The sequence below is a fragment of the Sabethes cyaneus genome, chromosome 1 (assembly GCF_943734655.1).
Source record: "Sabethes cyaneus chromosome 1, idSabCyanKW18_F2, whole genome shotgun sequence".
In the NCBI taxonomy this organism is placed as follows: Eukaryota; Metazoa; Arthropoda; class Insecta; order Diptera; family Culicidae; genus Sabethes; species Sabethes cyaneus.
Genome location: NC_071353.1, coordinates 135,842,802 through 135,863,106, shown reverse-complemented (window position 1 = coordinate 135,863,106; position 20,305 = coordinate 135,842,802). Strand labels below are relative to the sequence as shown.

At 37.1% G+C, this 20,305-nt stretch overlaps 1 protein-coding gene and 1 non-coding gene across 2 annotated transcripts in view; both read right to left on the bottom strand.

Annotated features, from left to right (window-relative positions):
* LOC128732899 (uncharacterized) overlaps positions 1–20,305 on the bottom strand; it is a 542,040-nt gene that overhangs the window by 384,991 nt on the left and 136,744 nt on the right. The window lies entirely within an intron of this gene.
* Trnak-uuu (transfer RNA lysine (anticodon UUU)) lies at positions 13,852–13,924 on the bottom strand. Its single transcript has one exon. It is a non-coding gene; the product is annotated as a tRNA-Lys (tRNA).

Below are 20,305 nucleotides of genomic sequence, written 5' to 3'. Positions count from 1 at the left end.
ACGTTGGTAATAAATTATTCCCACCACGGTTGCTCTACAATACTAATTGAATTAAATAATGGCAATTGGCTTCAACTTAGATCTGTTTACCTATGTTTATAGCCACATTTGCAAGGGGGGCAAATTGCACCATCGCAAGTGGGGCAAATTGGCCTGCTTTTACTTATTTGAAAAAATATTAAATGCTAAAGCAAATCAAGCGTTTCATACCGTTATTTTTGGCAGGAAAGCCTTTTTGAAGTTCATTTTACGCAATCGAATCGCAACAACCGGTTATTTACAGATTTTGACAGGAAAATAGCTTATGGAAATGACGCCAAAAGTTACATCGGAAGCTGCTCAAAAACAAATTTATTTTTGTTTTGTTTTTACAGCATGTGACAACTGTCATACTTGCATAGTAGGCTAGTTCCATCAAATACTATGGTTTCTGGGTGGTTTTGTATTTTGATTACGCTTGTTTAGCGAAAAACGAAGGGGGGGCACATTGGCCAGGGGGGGGCACGTTATACACAATTCCCCTACTAAGTCAAAAGTTATTCGGCATACCAATAAAATGATGAGTTTCAAATGAAAATCGGTTGATGCCAATAGTGTTGCGAAACCCACACTCGTGTGGTCTAATTTTTTCACACACCCGTTCTCGTTCTAACGAACACACTGACATGAGTATCTCTCTCGGAGTCCCTTATTCTCATTTTTCCATACTTTGCGACGAGTTTTTTTTGCATGTATAGTTAGCTATCAGTCATGATCGTCGCTCTCGCTTGTCCTTGCAACCAGCGTAGTTGATTATCGAACATTGACGAGGGCCTGTGCACTTACCCGCTTGTGAAGCGAGGATGTCAGATAAAGAACTAAATCAAAATCTGAAGCCTTGCACCCAATTCACACTCACGGGTTCTTGACAGCTCACGAGCTGTTGGTTTCGTGAGCGGGCTGCGCAGAACGAGGCAACGAGGCTGAAAGTAAACACACAGCAACAGTGGTGGTTTGTAATCGAACTTTTGCGTCTGTGGATGAAGCGTTAGATGCTATGCTTCTCACATTCGCTCGCGTACAAGTCAGCATGGTTTGCTTCTTGCTCGATTTGCAACATTGGATGCCAATGCACACCTAATTTGATAAATGTATTTCATAATAAGTTTTTTTTCAACTTTCCAGTGATGGTCTTAAAATGAAAATCTGTTGGTGCGCTCATAGTGATTTTCTAATGTAATTGAATATGGCAATCAAAACCAAGATGGGTGCCAATTTTTTTTTACTTCAATTCAAAGTACTGTTTTTCTTCTTTACAGAACCATGTCATTCGTCAGTTGTTTCATTGCAAATTGAGGAAATATCCTCTAAATCAAAGCCGTCGTTTCGTACTGGTTTTGTATCGACTTTGCCTATCTCTTACGAGAATTGAGAGCAGCCCGAATACGTACATGACATTAAGAAAACATTTTATTATATACGGTGACAGGTCATTTAAAATATCATGACATTTTTTCCCTGTCGTGACTTCTTTTGTCGTAATGTTGAAATGACCCGGATTTTCCACTTATGCATACCAGTTGTAATTGCAATTTTTGACTGACAAACGAAAACAAGGTTTAAATTATTAATCTGGTTTTCACTTAGAAGAACGATTTAACCAAACGTAAATTTTGGGGAGACTGTATTGATGTGATCAAGAACCAATAGGTCATATGAAAAAAAAACAGTTTATTTTATTTTCTCCATAAGGTTTACACGGGAAAAGCAAAGCAAATTGCTTTATTCGTACGGGTTAATATATTAAAAAATCATCCCCTGATGTACACAACAAATGCACACCAACAACGGGCTAAGAAATCTCGTTTGTACTTAAATACTACCTCCTAGTTGGCCTCGAGGTATCATGCTGACCTAATAAGCCAGTCGCCGTATGTTCGAATCTCGGCTGGGAGAGGCTGTCATAGTTAATAGGATGGTAGCTGTAATTGCCCTGTGCTCTAACAGCTGGCTGCGAATTCTGTCGTATAAAAACAGAAGGTCAAGTTTCGAAAACGCTTTGCTTTGCTTATTTACGTACTAGAAAACAAAATAAAAATCTAAAACAACACACGTTTGGATTCGTCACAGTAAGAGCGATCATAGTCTGCAAGCACTTAACACATTTTTTGTAATGCATATCATTAGAATGATAGAGAAGAGTCTTTACCGCCCCGCAGCCGAATAGTCCAAACGAGTAATTGAGTCAAGCAGTCGAGTCGAGCAGTTGAGTCGAGTAATCCAGTCGATCAGTGGAATCAAGCAGTTGAATCGAGCAGTCGAGCGTCGAATCGAACACTTTAGTCGAGCAGATAAATCATTCTGGCTAGTCAAGCAGTCCAGTCGAGCAGTCGAATCGAACAGTCCAGTCGAGCAGTTCAATCGTGAATTTAAGTCGAGCAGTCGGGTCGAGTAGTAAGTCAAGCAAATGTGTCAAGCAGTCGAATCGAGTCGTTAAGTCGAGTAGTCCACTCGAGCATTTAAATCGAGCTGTTCAGTCAAGTCGATCTGTCCAATCAAGCAGTTGAGTCGAGCAGTCGAATCGAACAGTTCAGTCGAGCAGTTCAGCTAAGCAGTCCAGTCGAGCAATCAAATCGAGCAGTCTAATCGACCAGTCCAGTCGAGCAGTCTAGTCAACCAGTTGAGCAATCGAGCAGTCCAGCAGTCGACCAGTGAGGTGATTGAGAATACAACCCATTGCTACGAAAGCATGACGTCCTGTCAGGGACCTGTTTTTAGTTACCGATAAGCCTCTTATGACGTCCTGTCAGATACCTGGTTTTCGGTACAGACATAAGCCTCTTATATACATAGATGTTCCGCCATAACTCCGAAACGCCTGGACGGTTCTTTATCAAACTTGGCATACATGTTGCTTGACAGAAAAGAAACAGCTCTGGAGGGTCGAGGGAGTGACGGTCTCTTACAAGGGAGGAATAGAGTGGCTATTGACCACCATTTCGTCTTCCATCACATGAAGCACGCAGCATGCTTATAAACTAAATGAAACAAGCCTATGACTATACTATCATTACTATCATTAAAAGAACGGCATTAACAGGCAAGTCTTATTTAAAGACGACATCGTTGCAGCGCATTAACTTAGCAACTTTGATATGAAAACTACAATTAATTTGAAAAATGTTTAGTTTCCATAACCCTTTAAGGTTTCGATTTCTAATCAAAAAACCCAATTCGTCAAGTTCAAGTAGCAATAATTGCAAAAATACTAAATTTTATTTTCATTTTGGTTTTATTTATAAAATTAACAAAAAGGTGCATAGTTTTTTGGTAAGGGCTTCCATTTAATCTCCAGCTTTTCTTAATACAGCGATTAAATCCATCCAGGCATCTTGGAGAAACGATTTTTTTAAAATATTTTTCTGACGAATATCGAACAGAGATTGACATTGACAGCTTATGAGCCGACCAAAGGGAACCGAAAAAAATCGCACTTATCGCACTAACTTGCCCTTTCAACCGGACAGACAGGCAGACAGGACAGGACAAGTGACGCAATCCCATCGTCGCGCGAGGAAACCAGCTTAATCGCTTACTCTTTCAGCTGTCTTTTCGAGATGACTTGATTGATAAGTGACAACTTTCATCGCGAATGCGTCAAAAAGTTCCGTCCTGTAAGAGCTTCTCAACCCCAGTCACCGATATTCGTTCGGGTGCGCTACATTACTACTTGGGCGCAGCAAAATCGGCTACAGCCGCTGCCGCCGCAGTCGGTATCGAACGAGGAAGTTGTGCTTCATATCATTATCGACTGAATATGAACGTGTTCATTATCGATAGGTACCTGGGCGCTGGGCACTGCTACCGCATTTTGTTAGAGACACGATCGACTGACTTACTCCGGACTCCGAAGTGGAGTCAGTGGATCGATTAGAGTTTATGAAAAATGAATGTCTGTGGTTAGTGCGGTATAGTGGTCTGCACTAGGACCGCAGCAAATTGATACTGTAGGTAACGAACAATATTTGCAGGTTGATACCCGATCATCTGGTTGATCATCTGAGTAGCTCTTTTTTTGCTGTTGCCGACACGAAATTAAACTAAAAATTACTTCATTGAAGAAAAAAAAGCCAGCATCCCGCCCGGGCTGAAGAAAGCCGGCAAAGAAAAACTACTGCGATGCATTAACCGGCTTAATTACACGATTAGAGAAAGAGAGGCTTATCGGTTGGAATCGTTCCGCGGGTGGTAAGCTGTTGTGAAAGGGGAGGAGGAAAACGGTGGACTCCGTCTTTTTACCGGTAATGCGGCGGCGGTTAACAAGAAAGTAGATACAATTTTGGAGATTGAGGAAAAATGGAAACATTGATTGATATTTGCTTTTCACTCGTGGCACGAGTTCAGAAGAAGTCGTTTGAATGTACATTGAGAGAGAAAAATGAAAACTTTTTGTTTACGACGATGCCGCTGCCTGCTGCTGGCAGTGGAACAAGCATTACTTTTGAATTGCTTCCATTCAACGCTGGTGAAAAATATACCGTTTATTTTATCGCACCAAGTAGTAAACTTTGTTAGTTTTGTTTTATGACTTTTGGACTCGGGAGATAGGAGAGGCGAGTGAATATAGGAAAGATAACAAAAGAAGAAAGTCTGTTCTAGTTAGTATTTGGCTGCTTCATTGGATTTGCTTCTGTGGTTTGCATCTGAAAGGATTGTTTACTTAGCAAACAATTCAAATTGTAAAATTTCATCAAAATTGAAACCAGTGCTCGAAAAAGTTGATAGTTCTTCATGAAGGCGAATATTAAACGTATTCAGCACATACAGTTTTACCCTTGGTAGAATTCTTTTTTGTGTCAGCCAATAAACATGGCTACTGAACTGCTGACAGTGTTTGTCTTGCTCAGTTTTCTACCCTTCTAAACAATTCATTTATGAATTTCAGTGCTGAATGATTGCTCGACTAACCTGTCAGTCATTTTTCTGCTCTTGACTGATAGTTTGGATCTCAAAGTTGTAATTTCGTTTGCCGTTGTCAGCAGTTCAAAATGAATGAATGATTCATAATCGATTTCATTCCTTATAGTCGAGAATGAACGAATGTAGAAAATAACACGAACATCAATTTAGGTGTATTGTACAAATAAAATATGAGATTTCTAAGCACTGACTATTGCAGTATTGACATACTTAATATTTTGGAAATGAATCTATCTTCCATAGAGCTCTCACAGACCAGTTTTAGGGCCCCTTCAATGAACTGGAGAATTCGTTCTTACCTGAAAAAGAGAAGAAGAAAGCATAATTAGTTTAATATGACCAATTTCATCTACACACAATTTGACTAACGCCAAAATTTTATTTTTTTTTCATTTCAGGTAAAGTTAATAGGAACGACGAAGAACAAGCGAACAACTACGCAATACCTGAACCTCAACAAAGTCTAGATGAATAGTGGAGAATCTTTCAAAATTGTGGTTGTGGTTAACCCAGTCCAACTAATAACTCAACCACACAGTTAACCAAATAATGGCAATCGCAACATAACTCACTGCAATGCATAGCCCTTGCGTGTACCAATTATCATAAGGGCCGGCGGCGGAGCGACCGTATAGGTTTGCCGATGATGCAAAAATTATTGTTTGGGCTGAAAATAATTGTACAGAAGCTAGACTTTCCCTCATTCAGCGGCAGACAGATGGACGTCTGCTGCTCGTTTCTAGTTCTGCGAGCCGTGTAATGATGGCTGGACCGCGATATAGTGCAATTACGCATCCAAATTAAGTGCCAAAGTGAGCCAACCAGCCAAAGTAGAGAGCCTCATATCGACATCGCCGGTGATGTAGGAAATCATCGCGCTAGTGGTGATCGATCATTTACGCAGAGGTCATTGCGCATTCCGAGTCCGAAAATAGCCAAACCACAAAATGAGCGTTGGTTTCGACTGAGTCTTAATTTTCAAGTTTAGGTTGTCCAGTCTTTTGCAACCGGTGCAACATCCTGCTGACAATGTCATAAATCAACCTGATTTTCCTGTTTTTTTTTTACTTTCTCCATTCAAACCAAGGGGCACTACCGTCTTCCGCGCGACGCGCGGATCAAGCAAGTCTCAAAGCGGCCGCCATCCTGGCCGCCACGTCTGCGGCAGATGAACTCAGCCGCGGGAGTCACCACCGAGGAGGTGGACACTAAGTGAAAAACATGCGGAGAAAATGCACATTCGTCACGCATATCAAACACCTTGGCGCATAAATTTTCTTCGCTCTTCTTCGGTTTGTAAAACAGCAGCAACGCGTACCGTTGCGTGGGGTTATGCTGAACCGAGGGGCTGTATAGACTCCTCGAAGCCGTCGTATCGCACTGTTTGATTGGCAAACGCAAAATTGAGGCCGATTTAATTATTCAAATTTTAACGATACTGCGACTGCGAAGCAGTTTGGCAATTCAAACCTTTTTGCTTTTCACGGTACCGCGGATGGACCGGCGAGACGCGTGAAATTTGCATTTCCGAGGAAGTAACTTTCTCACCGCCAGCCGACCGGAACGAACGAACGACGAACTGACGAAGAAATGAAGATCCGTCGACGATAGGCCAGCAGGTCACGCTCGGCAAGTCTATAGGCCACTCGGTGACATAGGTTGGAGGGGACGACACGGACAAACAAATCGGTGCGGGGTGTGGCACGACGACACTACACTGCGGCAGTTGAACATTGTGATTTAAACATTTTGATTCTTCGCACGGAACGTATTACAACCGACGACAACCGACGGCCAATTCTCTAATGGGGCTTTTTCCGAGGAAAGAAGAAGCGATCTCCTCTTCACGGGCGGGCAGACGGGTGCTGCTGCATTTGCTTGTTGATCGAATTACATAATTAAGACATTAATGCCCGCGATGTGGAAGTCGTTTTCAACCGTACCACATTGTACCGGCTCCGGTGGAACTTGGAATAAAAAAAATAAAACCTGATTGACCCCTCGCACGTTGTTACGTCTCTGTACAGAATGTAAATCGACGGAACGTTTTTTTCCCCTGTGAGGAATCGAGATGATTATCACCTTGGTGGATTACGTGGATATAAAGTGTTGGTATAGAGTAATTATTGGGCGGCAAATTGCTAAATAGACAGTAGTGAATCACACCAAGTTATTACTTTTATTTTGACGATTGACGTATGCAAGACAAAAGATTCCTTTGTTTTTATTCGGGGTAGATATTTCAGAGCAATACAAACATGAAACACAATTTAAGTTATGCGGACAGTCGGATTGCCCCACATTTCTTTGTTCCATAAAAACCCAAAACTTTATGATAAAAAGAATTAAATAAAGTGAGACTACTGAAATCCGTATAACCAAAATGATAAAGACAAAAATAGCTTTAAAAAAACTATTGAAAATGGTTTGTAATTAATATTTAGCTAACCTTGAACAGTGTTACCACAATAATCGAAACGTTGGAAAATCCAATTCATTTTTCCGTTCGTTTAAATTCTCAACAATAAACTAAATTTATTGCGCCTTCTTTTAAATTGCTTCGTTACTTTTCCATGCCGGATGTGTTTTCCGTTTAATTTTTAAGTAAATTCGATAATTATCTGTATTTTCCTTTGTTATTGTCAGTTTCACTTCTACTTTAAGTTTTACTTCCGATATTATTTTCTGTTAAAATTCAATTTTAATTTACATTCTCATTACCAACTTCATTAACACGACTTCAGCGGTCGAGCTTTTGGAACATTTCAATATTTCAATTACATTTCAAGTTCCATTTTATTCCACTTTCCGTTTTGCTTTTAGTTTCCGTTCCAAATTACATTATGGTGAAATTTGCCGTTATCGATTCTGCAAATTTCTTAATCTCTAAATCTTCTAATTTCTAATTTCCCGTAAACATTTATAGTTTTAGTTCAAACTTCATTTCTAGGGTAAGTCTCAAGTTTAATTATTTCATGTTCCATTTTCGTTTGTGGAATTCTCATCCTATATCCAGCATCTGGTCTAGTTTGAGTCCCTTTTTCACGACAAATTCCATCGCTCGTTTTATTCTCGATCTTGAATTTCCCGTTACATGGATTATTTATTCTTTATTTTCAGTTGAATTATGATGTTTTGTTTGAATTCCATTACTTTTTTCAGTTTTATTTCCGGGATAAATGTTACCAGTTTTGATTTAATTTTAGGTTTCATTTTTAGTTCTACGTTTAGTTCTAACCCTTTAACGGGCAACATCGTAAAAACTATGCGATCAAGCTAATGCCTTCTTTCGCAAAAGTGAAATACTCTCAATAGAAGCTGAAGTTCTGATCCGGAGAAGTATTTAATGCGCACTTTTTTCTCTATTTTACATTGTCACACTTTCGCATTTTTACTTTCTTTTTGCCGAAATTTCCACTTTCTTTCTTTAATTCTTCAACCTCTTTTTCGTATTTGTTCTTACTTTTTGCTCTTTGCCACTGTTTATATCGTTCTTTTTTGTCGCATTTTTTCTTTTACTGCACTTTGCCATTCTATTCTTCGCTCTTTGTTGCTCTTTTCCATTGTTCGCTCTCTTTCACTATTCGTTAATGTTTTGCCTTTTTCAGTCATTTTTGTCTTTTTTTCCCTTTGCCCTTATTGCTTGTTTATTTGCAGTTTTCTATTCTTATTTTTATTTTTGTTAAAAAGAGACCAAGTTTTCTCCCTCACTTTCCATCTTCTTTTCATTCTTTTTTGCTCTTTTTATCGCACGTTTCACATTTGTTTCGCTCTTTTACGCAGTCTTTTTTATTCTTTTCTTTCTTTTTGGTTTTCCGCTCTCTTTCGAAAGGTTTAATGTTTTTTCGCAATTTTACTCTCTTTTTACACGCTATTTCCATTCTTTTTATTTGAAATTTTTACGTTTTTTGTAATCTTTATCCTATTTTTTGTGCGTTTGCCTGTTGCTTATTCAGCCTTGTTTCGCTCTTTTCAGTCCATTTTTATTAGGTTTTGCTTTTTTATCGGTTTTTTCTCTTTTTTACTCTCTTTTTGGCTTTTTAAGCTTTTCTGCTTTTTCATTCTCTTTTTCAACTTTTTCACTTTTTTTGCTCTTTCCTAATCTCTTTTTCGCTCTTTTTGTTTCTCTTTTTGCCCATTTTTGGCTTTTCTCAGTCCGTTTTTCCCTTTCTCTCTTTTCCTTTTCATTATTTCCGCCCATTTTTCATTTGGTTTTCCGCACTTATATTTACATCCGCAATATATTTTAAGCATTTTACTCTTTAGGCCATGGCAAATCATTTTGAAAGTTTTTGTCCGCCCGCCCTTCAAAATTGACTCTAAAAATCGGGGGGTAAAAAAAAATTTGTTGAACTTGAGTGGAATTTTTTTGAATAAAATCAATTATTTGTAGGTTTTACAGCCTAAAGAACTCGAAAAAAGAATTTACGGAGTGTTAACGCTTCTAGCACGAAACAAAAGTGGAAGTACAAATAATGTAATTTCCGAAAATCGGCAAAAAAATTTTTTTTCGATTTTGACTCTATTTTGGAAGGTTTTTGCATGAAAAATAATAACGTATATATGAAAAACAAGAATAAATTCGGGTTTCACGATTAAACTTCAAGTAAAAATTCCTAAAAATCTTAATTTTTTTTGCGTGTTAAAAAAAATCTCTGTTTTTTTCGCTCCTCTCTTCAGTTGCCCAGCATCCGAAGGACAAAAACTTTAAAAAATATTTGTAATGGCCTTATTGATGTTTTTCATTCTCTTTTTGGCTAGTTTCACTTTTTTGTTCTTTGTTTTGCTCCGTGCACTGTGTTCCTATTTTTATTTCTTTTTTTTGCGTTTTGCTCTGATAAGTTTTCCTTCCGCTCTTTTCATTCGGCTTTTATTGTTTTATTGTTCTATATGTTCTATATTTTTAATCTTTTTCGCTCCGTTTTATGCTCATTTTCTGTCATTTTAGTTTTACACTCTTTTCAGTTTCTTTTTAATTTTTCTCTCTCTCTCTCCTCATTTTGCCTTTTATTTTCATTTTCTGAGTTTCACTGTTATTTTTATTTTCCTTTCCTTCCTTTTTCATCTTTTCCGCTTTTTTAACTTTTTTGGCTCTTTGGCTCACATTTTTTCATTCTCTTTTTCGCATTTTACACACTGGTTTGTTTATTTCCATTCTCGTTTCATTTTCGCTCTCTTGTCCAGTTTTTATTCGTTGTTTTCAGCAGTTGCTTTTTTCGATTATTTCTGCCTTGTTTTCCGGTCTTTTTTGCCCTCTTTCCGCTATTTTCACTTTTTTTGCTCTCTTTTTTGGTTTCTTTTTTGTTTTATTCACTCTTTTCGGCCACTTCTTGCTTTTTCAGCAAGCTTTACTAAAGAGATCACTTTCGTAGTTTTTCACTTCCTTTTTTGACGTTTTAGCCATTTTTGTTTATTTGCACTCTTTATTTCGCAATTATTTAGTTGTTTTTGCATGTTTAGTCTTACTCTGGCGTTCATTCCAACCACTTTTTTACTCGTCTCAGTTTTATTTTAATTTTTTAGTTTTTTATTTACACTTTCATTCTCTTGTTTTTAGTTCCTTTCCTTTTTATCGCTCTTTTATTCGCTTATTTGCTCTTTTTCGCTCTGTTTTTCGCTGTTTTTTCACACTTCCGCATTTTCACCATGTTTTGCTTTTTTACTTCTTTTTTTTATTTCTGATTATATTTTTCTGTTCTTTTTACTCTTTTTTTGCTTTCCTTTCTACTTTTTGTTCTTTTGCATCCTCTTTTACACTTTTTTCATATTATTTTTCTCTCTTTTTTATGATACACTTCCTCTTTGCTTTATTATATCTCTTTTGTTTGTTTCAGTCTGCTTTTTTCCGTTTCTTTTTGGCTGTTTTCCTTTTCTTGTTTTTCTCTTCGCTCGTTTCGTTCTTTACACTCTCTTTTTAGTTTTTCATTTTTTGTTTATGCTCTTTTCTTCTCTTTTCTTCGTTTTTCTCGCTCATTTACACTCCTTAATTTGCAATTTTTCAGCTTTCTGCATGTTTAGTCTTTTTCTGATGCGCTTTTCCATTCGCTTTAGTTTTTTTTTCATTTTCTGACCCTTTTCCATTTTTATGTTTATGCTTTCTCCTATCTCCAGTGTCCCTCTATATTTTCCGGTATATGCTATCGCACATGACCGTCTCTCATCTTTAATGTCTGATGTGTCCTCTCTTCGATATATTGTGGATATGACTCCTAGCTGATGTGTTCTTCCAGGACATCAAAATCATATTTCCTGATGTTCGCTAAGGTTTTGTTAGATTTTTTTCCACAGATTTTTTAGACTTTCTGTCCTTGAGCTAAGCGACAATTCTTAACGTACGGGCTGACAAAATGGGGAAGCTGACAAAATCGAGAAATTTTTTCTCGAATTTTTTTTCAAAATTCAAGACTTAAGACCTTGCAATATCGAAGACTTCTACTAAGAATTAAATTTAAACCCTCAATCGGTCAACCGAAAGCTCAATGAACCGGGCACAGCACACTGGTCCAGAACCTTTTTTGGTGCGCATTAGCTTTGAGGATTGCATTCCAGCGGAATTCAAATTTTGATTAATCCCCCTAAAAGTGAAATAAAAAATTTATTTTTCTTCAGTTTCAATGTAACACATTGATGTGTTCTGCAAAGTTTTACAGCATCTTATTACAAGAAATTTTGCTGAAGACAGTAACCTTCTACCTCTTCACCAAAGATAGAATAATACTAATTTCTCAGAAAATGAAAAACCGTTAAAATCAGTTTTTCTATTTTAGCTGTTTTTATAGATGTTGTATGACTTTTTCAAGTTTTAAAAAGTTATACAAATTGTAAAAATACACAACATTGTTGAATATAGTATATCTCTTTCTTTGCTTGTTTAGAAACTATTGAGCTTTTACTGTAAAAATACCCTAATTTTGACCCCGAATTACTCGCAAGAAGGCATCATTTTATTCAAAAACTCTCCCCAGAGAATCAGAATAGTTTCAAGCAGGCTGAAAAGTTTTATAAATTATGTTTAAAAGCACAAAAGTTAAACAAAATTTAGAGGCTGACAAAATCGGGATGAAAAGCTGATAAAAACGGTGATAGACAAAATCGGGAGCTGACAAAATCGGAACATTACTGTATAACTAAATTGCAAATTTGTGCCAACCAGTGGATGGCACTCTTTAAGCTTCCTGCTTCTGTAATATCATCGGTAGTGATTCTGCCAATTTTTCATACGAGTTTTTGCAGTGGAATGTTTTTGCATTTAATAATTGTCTCAAAGTAGCTGAAAAAAAACACATGGTCCTACGTCAAAAATTTGTTCCACAATTCCTGGTTTAAGAGACACAGGGTATTGAAAAAAAGTTATGTTAATATACATCACAAAATGTTTGAATTTTAAGCATAAGCATAAGCATAAGCATAGGATACCGCTCGTGTGCTGCTACTCCGTTATTGACCAAGACCGATGAAAATTGCAAAATGATGGCTGGAAAAAGCATACTTGGGACAGCACGCTATTTTTCATTGTGCAACCTTATCAGGTCCCTGCATGCTGATCAATACCGACGCCGGCCACGTCCGAATGCGGGTCCTGGTGGGATGGAAAGGAATGTTAGTCCAATACTTGTTGCTACTAAAGACCAGGGAATCCTCTGCATCTTCACAAGTATTTCGGGAAAGGAATTGTTGTTAGTAGATGGGCGGAGCTAGATGGATAATGTAAGTATGTAAGCATCAGTCATATGAGACTAAGCTGGATATTCGAAAATTTTCTTGTAAAGTCAGTAACTACGAAAATTAAGATATAAAAAATACCTTTTTAACAAATTTAATACAATACCAATGGTGCTTATATACAACCATAATTTAATTTATATCGAAAAATACTATGCACATGCGAGATTTACGGCTCAAAAACCACGTAACAACTTGAACTTATCCGCGATCAGGGAAATCAAGGATAATGAAACGAGCCAATATAGTCCCTAAGTTGATAAGCATTTCCTCTTACCAACGCTAATATGCAGAGATATAGCGCCCTACACGCTTACATCACAAAATGTTTGAATTTTGTAGGAAAATAGGAGACGTCAAACTTTTCAAATATTGTTTTACTTTATGAATTTATAAGCTATGTTTGTATACACAATTCCATACAATTTTGAGACCCTTCAGCTGTTTTTACAAGACGATTATTAACATAAACATAAACATAAAAATTGAACTCTTTTATTAGTAGAATGTAATTCGAAAATAGTTTTATTCTGAGAGCGTACATGAGCATAGTTTTGTTGCAATACGAGTGCATACCAATAGACTGTTTCGTAAGTGTTCCACGCGAATTTGTAAATTGATCCCAATCGACCTATTTCGATAGATTGTTTCGACTAATTGAAACTCTATACAAAAAACTCTAAAATTTTGTTTATTTTATAGCCGGAAATATTTAAAATTAAAGACGTTTTGCTATTCCGTTTTCCTTAATCGTCATTTTTAACGGTCATTTTAGCTCAGGTTAGCTCAAGAAATGCTTAGACAATTGACAACTTCTAGCATAGACATTCGAAAATTAAGGAAGTAATCACATCATATTTGCAACAAACATAGTATCAATTAACACTTCCTTAAAAGAGCTTCGCACACAGAAAACTGCCTCAGTCATTGTAACGTTTATAAAATGAAAAGGGTTTTTATGCCTATTGAAGAAATTGCTTTCTCAAGATACAACACTTCAACAGGTTTTTCCCTGGAAAATGGGGAAATAAATAATAATAATCGTTTGTGATGTTTGAAAAAATTAAGCATAGAAGACTACTAAAAACATTGATTTGTTTCTATTACGCTTTTTTGCATTACATCAAAGACATTTCCAAAAAATGATTCTCAGGCAGAAAAAAACTCCACCGCCCGAATAGGGACTTGAACCCTAGACCGTTGGATTAAAAGTCCAACGCTCTACCGACTGAGCTATCCGGGCTTGTCTGGTGGAGAAGCAAAAGTTTCAATGAACATGGGGAACGTATATTTTCCTTATATTTGGGTTTCGACACTGAGCATTTTACCGCCGCCAAACACGGACTTCAAATATATACTCCTAATCCTTCTGAGCGGGACAGTGGCCAGTGAATGTTTAATTTTTCGCAATCGATATATTATATGGGACAAATATTGGAAAAATCTGTAAAAGATATTTTGATTTGCAACATTCGAGACTACTTAAGCAGCGTAATTCCAATTATGCTGGTAAGATTGAACCAAATGGTATCCGACCGCGTTAATTGCCACCAAAATTAAAACAAATTACCAATATCACAAAGAAACAAAATTTCCCGTCAATAAACGAATTTCGGTTACCAGTTCAACAGATCTCTGAGAACCGAGCTCACTTGTCCGAGCTCAGAAAACCTGACAATTCCCTAGTGCTGGTTCACTTTCAGTTAAATGAAAATAAAAATCAAAACACTTTCTAACACTGTCTGGGTATGTCATTATTTGTATTTGTCAGCCACCGGGACCACGCGCCGCGCCGGTGGGAAGAAAGCGAGCCCACCGGCAATTCGCCCCTCAACCAGACCCAGTACCGGGCACTGTGCTTGCAGCAGCAGTCTCGAACTGATGAAAATTTCGAATTTCTATTTCGGCACTTGCGGCCTTCTTTTTCCAGCCAAGACAGACAACCATTTATGTGAAATTTTATATCACTAATTAAATTTAATATTCAGCATTTGATTTCGCGTTCGGGGGGGTTTCCAGAAAAAGGCCAGCTTAAAAAGTGGGATATCTGGACAACACTCAACTCCAGTGGTTGGTTGCCGCGGTCGATGCACCACGCCGCCTAATTGAGGGCCTAATTTCAGTGCAATTCTTGAGAAAGTTGTTCCAGTTTCGTCACCGAGTTGGGGTGCGGCGCAGCCCCAAGCCGCAATTGTCTGATCATAAGCTACAAGTCCAATTACCAAAAAAAAAAATAATCGTGAGAATCAGCATCTGTGCAGGGTGGCTGGTGGCTAATGTTGTTTGCATTGGAAAAGTTGAGTCGAACGAAATTGGTGCAGCGCGGTACCCTTGATTGGGATCTTAAGTAAATGGATGGAAATTGCTGATAATCAGTGATAAGTACACTCACTTCCATGCTGATGTTGGGTTGGTTGGGAACAAATTGTTTAGCGTTGGGGGCTCTTGCTGCGCGCGGATTCATAATTATATTTCAAGTGAAAAGGTAAAACAAAGAAAAATTAAGTGCATTTTAGCTTGAGATTCAATCAACTTCGGGTTTTGGAACTAACAGGAAAAAAAAACAGAGTATTTATAGCGATCGCGTGATTGCGGCAATGAATGCTTTGCTTTGTGAAGTGGTTAAGTTTTATGCGATTCAATTAAAAACGGTGATACTTTCGAAAGAACGCACTCAAGAAAAGGTGGAAAGAAAAACGTTTCATCAAGTTGACATAAATTTTCGCCACCGGCTATGAAACATCATACGAACGCAGGCCACATTTACGTCGCTTATTTACCTGTCATTATATCGCGACGTACTGAGACATGTCACCGCGGGCAGACTGAGTAGGTGCCATTCAGAAGTATTTTAGTTAAAACGAGTGAAGTGTACTTGTTTATTGTCATCGTTGCACTCAAAACCGTTCATGGCGGTGGTAATCGTTTATCGGCCAGGGAATGCTCGTAAAAAGTACAGTTACCGTAAACTGCGGAGTCAGACCAAACACGGTAATTTGATGTTAATGATGAATCGTGGCTCTGTAATTTACAATAAATATAAATAAATTCCGATAATCAAGCTATGCATTATTGCTATTTACATTTATAGAAATAGTAATAAAAGAGAAGGAAAGGAAACGAAAGAATGGATGATGTTAATCAAAATTATAATTAATCAAACTAGTAGTGTAATCAGACAGCACACACGACCGGAAATTGAGAGTTGTTGGTTCGAGTCCCACCATCGCCTAGTGAATATTATTGTCAAATATTCTTTAATGAGCAGGAAAAATAATTTTTTTTACGGAACGAAAAATATTCCAACAAATTAATTAAAAATAATGCAAAATGGAAATAAGTTTGAAGTAGCTTCTTGACTTCAGAATTCCGAGAAGTCTAGTAGAACCAAAAATACATTATTCCATTCAAGTCCGCGAAATCTGGGCGGACGGAAGAAAGCGTGGATCTTCCGTACCAACCGCTTCATGTAAAATTAATATATTTACGATCGTTGCGGAAGCAGTGCTTGAAAAATGGACAGCCCTGCATGAAGGCGAATATAAAACGCATTCCGAGCATTCAGTTTTACCCCTGGTAGTATACTTTTATCTGTCGGCCCATGGACATGACTACTGAAGTGCTGACAGTGATTGTCCTTTTAAGTTTTCTACACAATTCCATTCATGAATTACAAAGCTGAATGATAACACTAGTTAACATCATTTATGAACTCAGTAAGCTGAAGGTGATTTTTCATGTAAAATTGGCCGCTGAATCTGAAAATGTGGTCAGAAAAATTTAAAGTAGGATAGTTTTTGAGATATGCATTAAAGTTGAAATTTTGCTTAAAGAAAGAAAGTACCGTGGACGTACCATATTCTGCGCAATTAAGACATTTTCATGATTCTTCCGCTGTTCTACGTATTCTAGATTTAAATTAACAACGTGGATAGCAGCAACTTGTAGTGCTACGGTCTATAATATCTGGTAAAAAATATGGGAATTATAAGTCGACCAACAATTGAGTATATTTTTTGTTTTGTAAACTTATCCACGGTGTCTAATTCTGCGCACTCTCTTGTCCATGTTCCTAATTCTGCGCACCCAAAAGTGAAAATAAATACTCCTGACATGCTGTTTATGTCTTTATACGCTGAAAGCACGCCAAAAAATTCGGCATTAGCCATTACCATAATTAGATCCATCATCCGGCCTTCTTGTGCTGTTCGGGTGGCAAAGGAATATTGTTATCATTTTGATTGCCTCATTTTAAATATTTCATTCTCGATAACGTGAAGGACGAATTGATTTGGGTTTTCTGCATACTGAACATTACACTTTAGACTAATACTAATAATTGTGTTTTCATATAGAAACCACTTCCCCACGCTCTGACAGCCCCATGAGGTTGGACATTAAAAAAAAATAGAAGACATGGTTTTTATGAATTGGCGCTCGTAGGTTCGGACCCCGAGACACAGCACAGGATTCCAATAAATGCAAGTTAAAGATTCTACTTGAATTTTCATGTCTCTATACCTCAGCCATTTGGGTGAGGTTGCGTATTCTTTCGCGATTTCTTCGTAGGATACATTACTGCGCAGAATTTGGAACATGAATAAAAAATCTGTGCCTAAATCTGCGCATTATTGCATCGCATTTTTCTAAGGAAAGCAATGCATGCAATCACTCTTTTTGTCTAAAACGTGACTAAAATTAATTATTCTTTCTAATTATGCTGGGTAATTTGATGATTGCAAAGATTTTCGATCATAAATTTGTTAATTTTCTAGAAGGACAATCTTAGCGTTGGTGCTAACGACGATGTTTTCTGCCATATGAAATACTATCAGTTTGACGTTAAATTATTTCGTTCTCAAATATTATGGCACGTTTGTGAATAATGACGTAATATTCAACAGACATTTATAAAAAAATAACGCAATGATCATAGTTATGCACAATGTTAAAAAATACTTATATAAAGAAAAATGCGCAGAATTAGGAGCGGTCACGGTACATGCACTTAAATACAAATTCCTCCGGCTGCGGTGCACCAATTTTAGATCTCTTTTTTCCATAATAAAGAGGAGAAAATTTGCTATCGACTAGATGAACTACATTTTTCTGTAAGAATAATAGTACTGTAGATATTTGAGAATTTGTTCACAACAAAACAAAAAAGTACGCACTTTTTTGGAATAATTTCAACTTTATCAAAGGTTTTAGACAAGATTAACGCATTTCAAAAATTTCATTTTAGTTGAGTCTTAAAGGCCGATAAAAACAGGAAATCATGGGGTTAATGATAACTACAATCTCGACTGCACCGTACAACATTCGGTTTCAACGGACCTATCGCTGCGTGCATTCGTACGTTCACTTCAGTTGAGCACCTGTTCGAATTCGGTGAACCATCGCATAGATTTTACCAAAAAATTTATAACTCTGGAATTTTATAGGTTGGCCATGTATTTTAGTTCTATTATATGTATTTTAGCTTATGACAATTATTTATATGACGAAAATTAGTTAAGTGTGATGATATTTGTACGATTGTAACTTATTTATGTATGTTCTGTGAAAAAGATGATGGGGTTTTTATGCCCACATGAGGATGGCCTCAATTGGGCTTTCCCCCATCCAGTTCAATCCATTGAGACCATTCAGGTCGGATGGATATATAAATAAATAAATAAATAAATAACAATCGGTTGAAAATTGTCCTGCCCTGAAAAATACCTGTCCTGTCCTGTCCTGTCCTGAAAAAAACCTGCCAAAACAATACCTAATTTAATATTGTCTAATTTTCATAACTTCTGCCTAACTTTAATAAAAACAAACTTTTCCTATGCCTCTCCATTGCATCTTACTATCATTCTTCCGTGAGCCCGGGAAGGTGATTTTGATACCGTGTGAGAGCCGGGAGCTGAATATTTTTGCAACATTTCAATACAAAGAAATTAAATTTCGTGGCATAAACGCGATAAACAAAAACAATATTTACCAACGATTTGTTGGTTCAAATGTCAAAGGTTATACCACCTTTAACGGTAAACACAAAAGAAACAGAGATGAAAGAGAGAGTGCTGTTGCCAAGCTATGTAAATTTTTCTTGCGCAAAATTGGGTTGTTTTCAATATGTTCAAATGCTATCCGCTTTACTTTATCAGGCTAAGCAATGGGAGGAGTTGTTTTGTATTTTACTGTGAGGAAAATTTGAATATTAAAACACCCATGAACTCCTCAACACAGTTTAATTTGTGGCAATACGAAGTTTGTCGGGTCAGCTAGTGATCTATACAAATGGACACGCAAATGGAAACGCAGTTTGCAATGAAGCAGTGAAATTAACCGGGGTTGTAAAAATATAGTTTCCACAGGCGTAACAGAGTTTCTGTGGATTATGTTCACGTTTAAACTCATGCTTTGTTACGCTTATTTTTCTTACTGTTCTTACTATTTTCACAATTCTTACTATTAAATTCAATCACTCTTCAAGCATGATCATGAGCATGATATTCAAATGCGCAAATATTACTGTTTTAGTAAAATTGTCATAACTTCTACAATTTTCAACCGATTGTTATCATTAACCCCATGATTTCTTTGTTTTTTATCGGCCTTTAAGGCTCAACTAAAATGAAATTTTTGAAATGCGTTAATCTTGTTTGAAACCTTTGATAAAGTTGAAATTATTCCAAAAAAATGCGTTCTTTTTTGTTTTGTTGTGAACAAATTCTCAAATATCTACGATACTATTATTCTTACAGAAAAATGAAATTCAACTAATCGATAGCAAATTTTCTCTTCTTTAATATGGAAAAAAGAGATTTGAAATTGGTGCACCGCAGCTGGAGAAATTTGTATTTAAGTGCACGTACTTTCTTTCTTCAAGCAAAATTTCAACTTTATTGCATATCTCAAAAACTATCCTACTTTAAATTTTTCTGAACACATTTTCGGATTCAGCGCCCAATTTTACATGAAAAATCATCTTCAGCTTACTGAGTTCACGCTTTTTGTTTTATTTTGTTAACTAGTGTTACTCGTCTAACCTGTGTGTGGGTGTATGTGTGTGTGTGTGTGTGTGTGTGTGTGTGTGTGTGTGTGTGTGTGTGTGTGTGTGTGTGTGTGTGTGTGTGTGTGTGTGTGTGTGTGTGTGTGTGTGTGTGTGTGTGTGTGTGTGTGTGTGTGTGTGTGTGTGTGTGTGTGTGTGTGTGTGTTTTATGCCATGTCATCGGAAACTACTTTAAGTTTGAAAATATGCTTATCCGTGCTTATCCTTTGTAAATCAGTGGGATTAGGAAGCCATCAGCGCTGAACAACACACTCGCGCAAACTGCAGAAATAAATACTGAGTTTTAACACTGAAAATTTCTCCAGAACTCCAGAACTCTCAATGATTACTCGTCTAACCTGATATGAAAAATGCTCGTTCGCAAAAAAAACCTGCATGGGCACATCGAAAATAAGAACCTATCACATTGTACCATCGGTAAAAAGTTGAAAATCCCAAAGTCTGCAGTTTCTCATGTCATTAAACGGTTCGAAGAACATCTGACTGTCGATCGTGAGTCAAGACGCAGAGAAAAAAGGGGTCCGTATATGGATAAGAATCACACCTGCGAAGTTGGGTCTT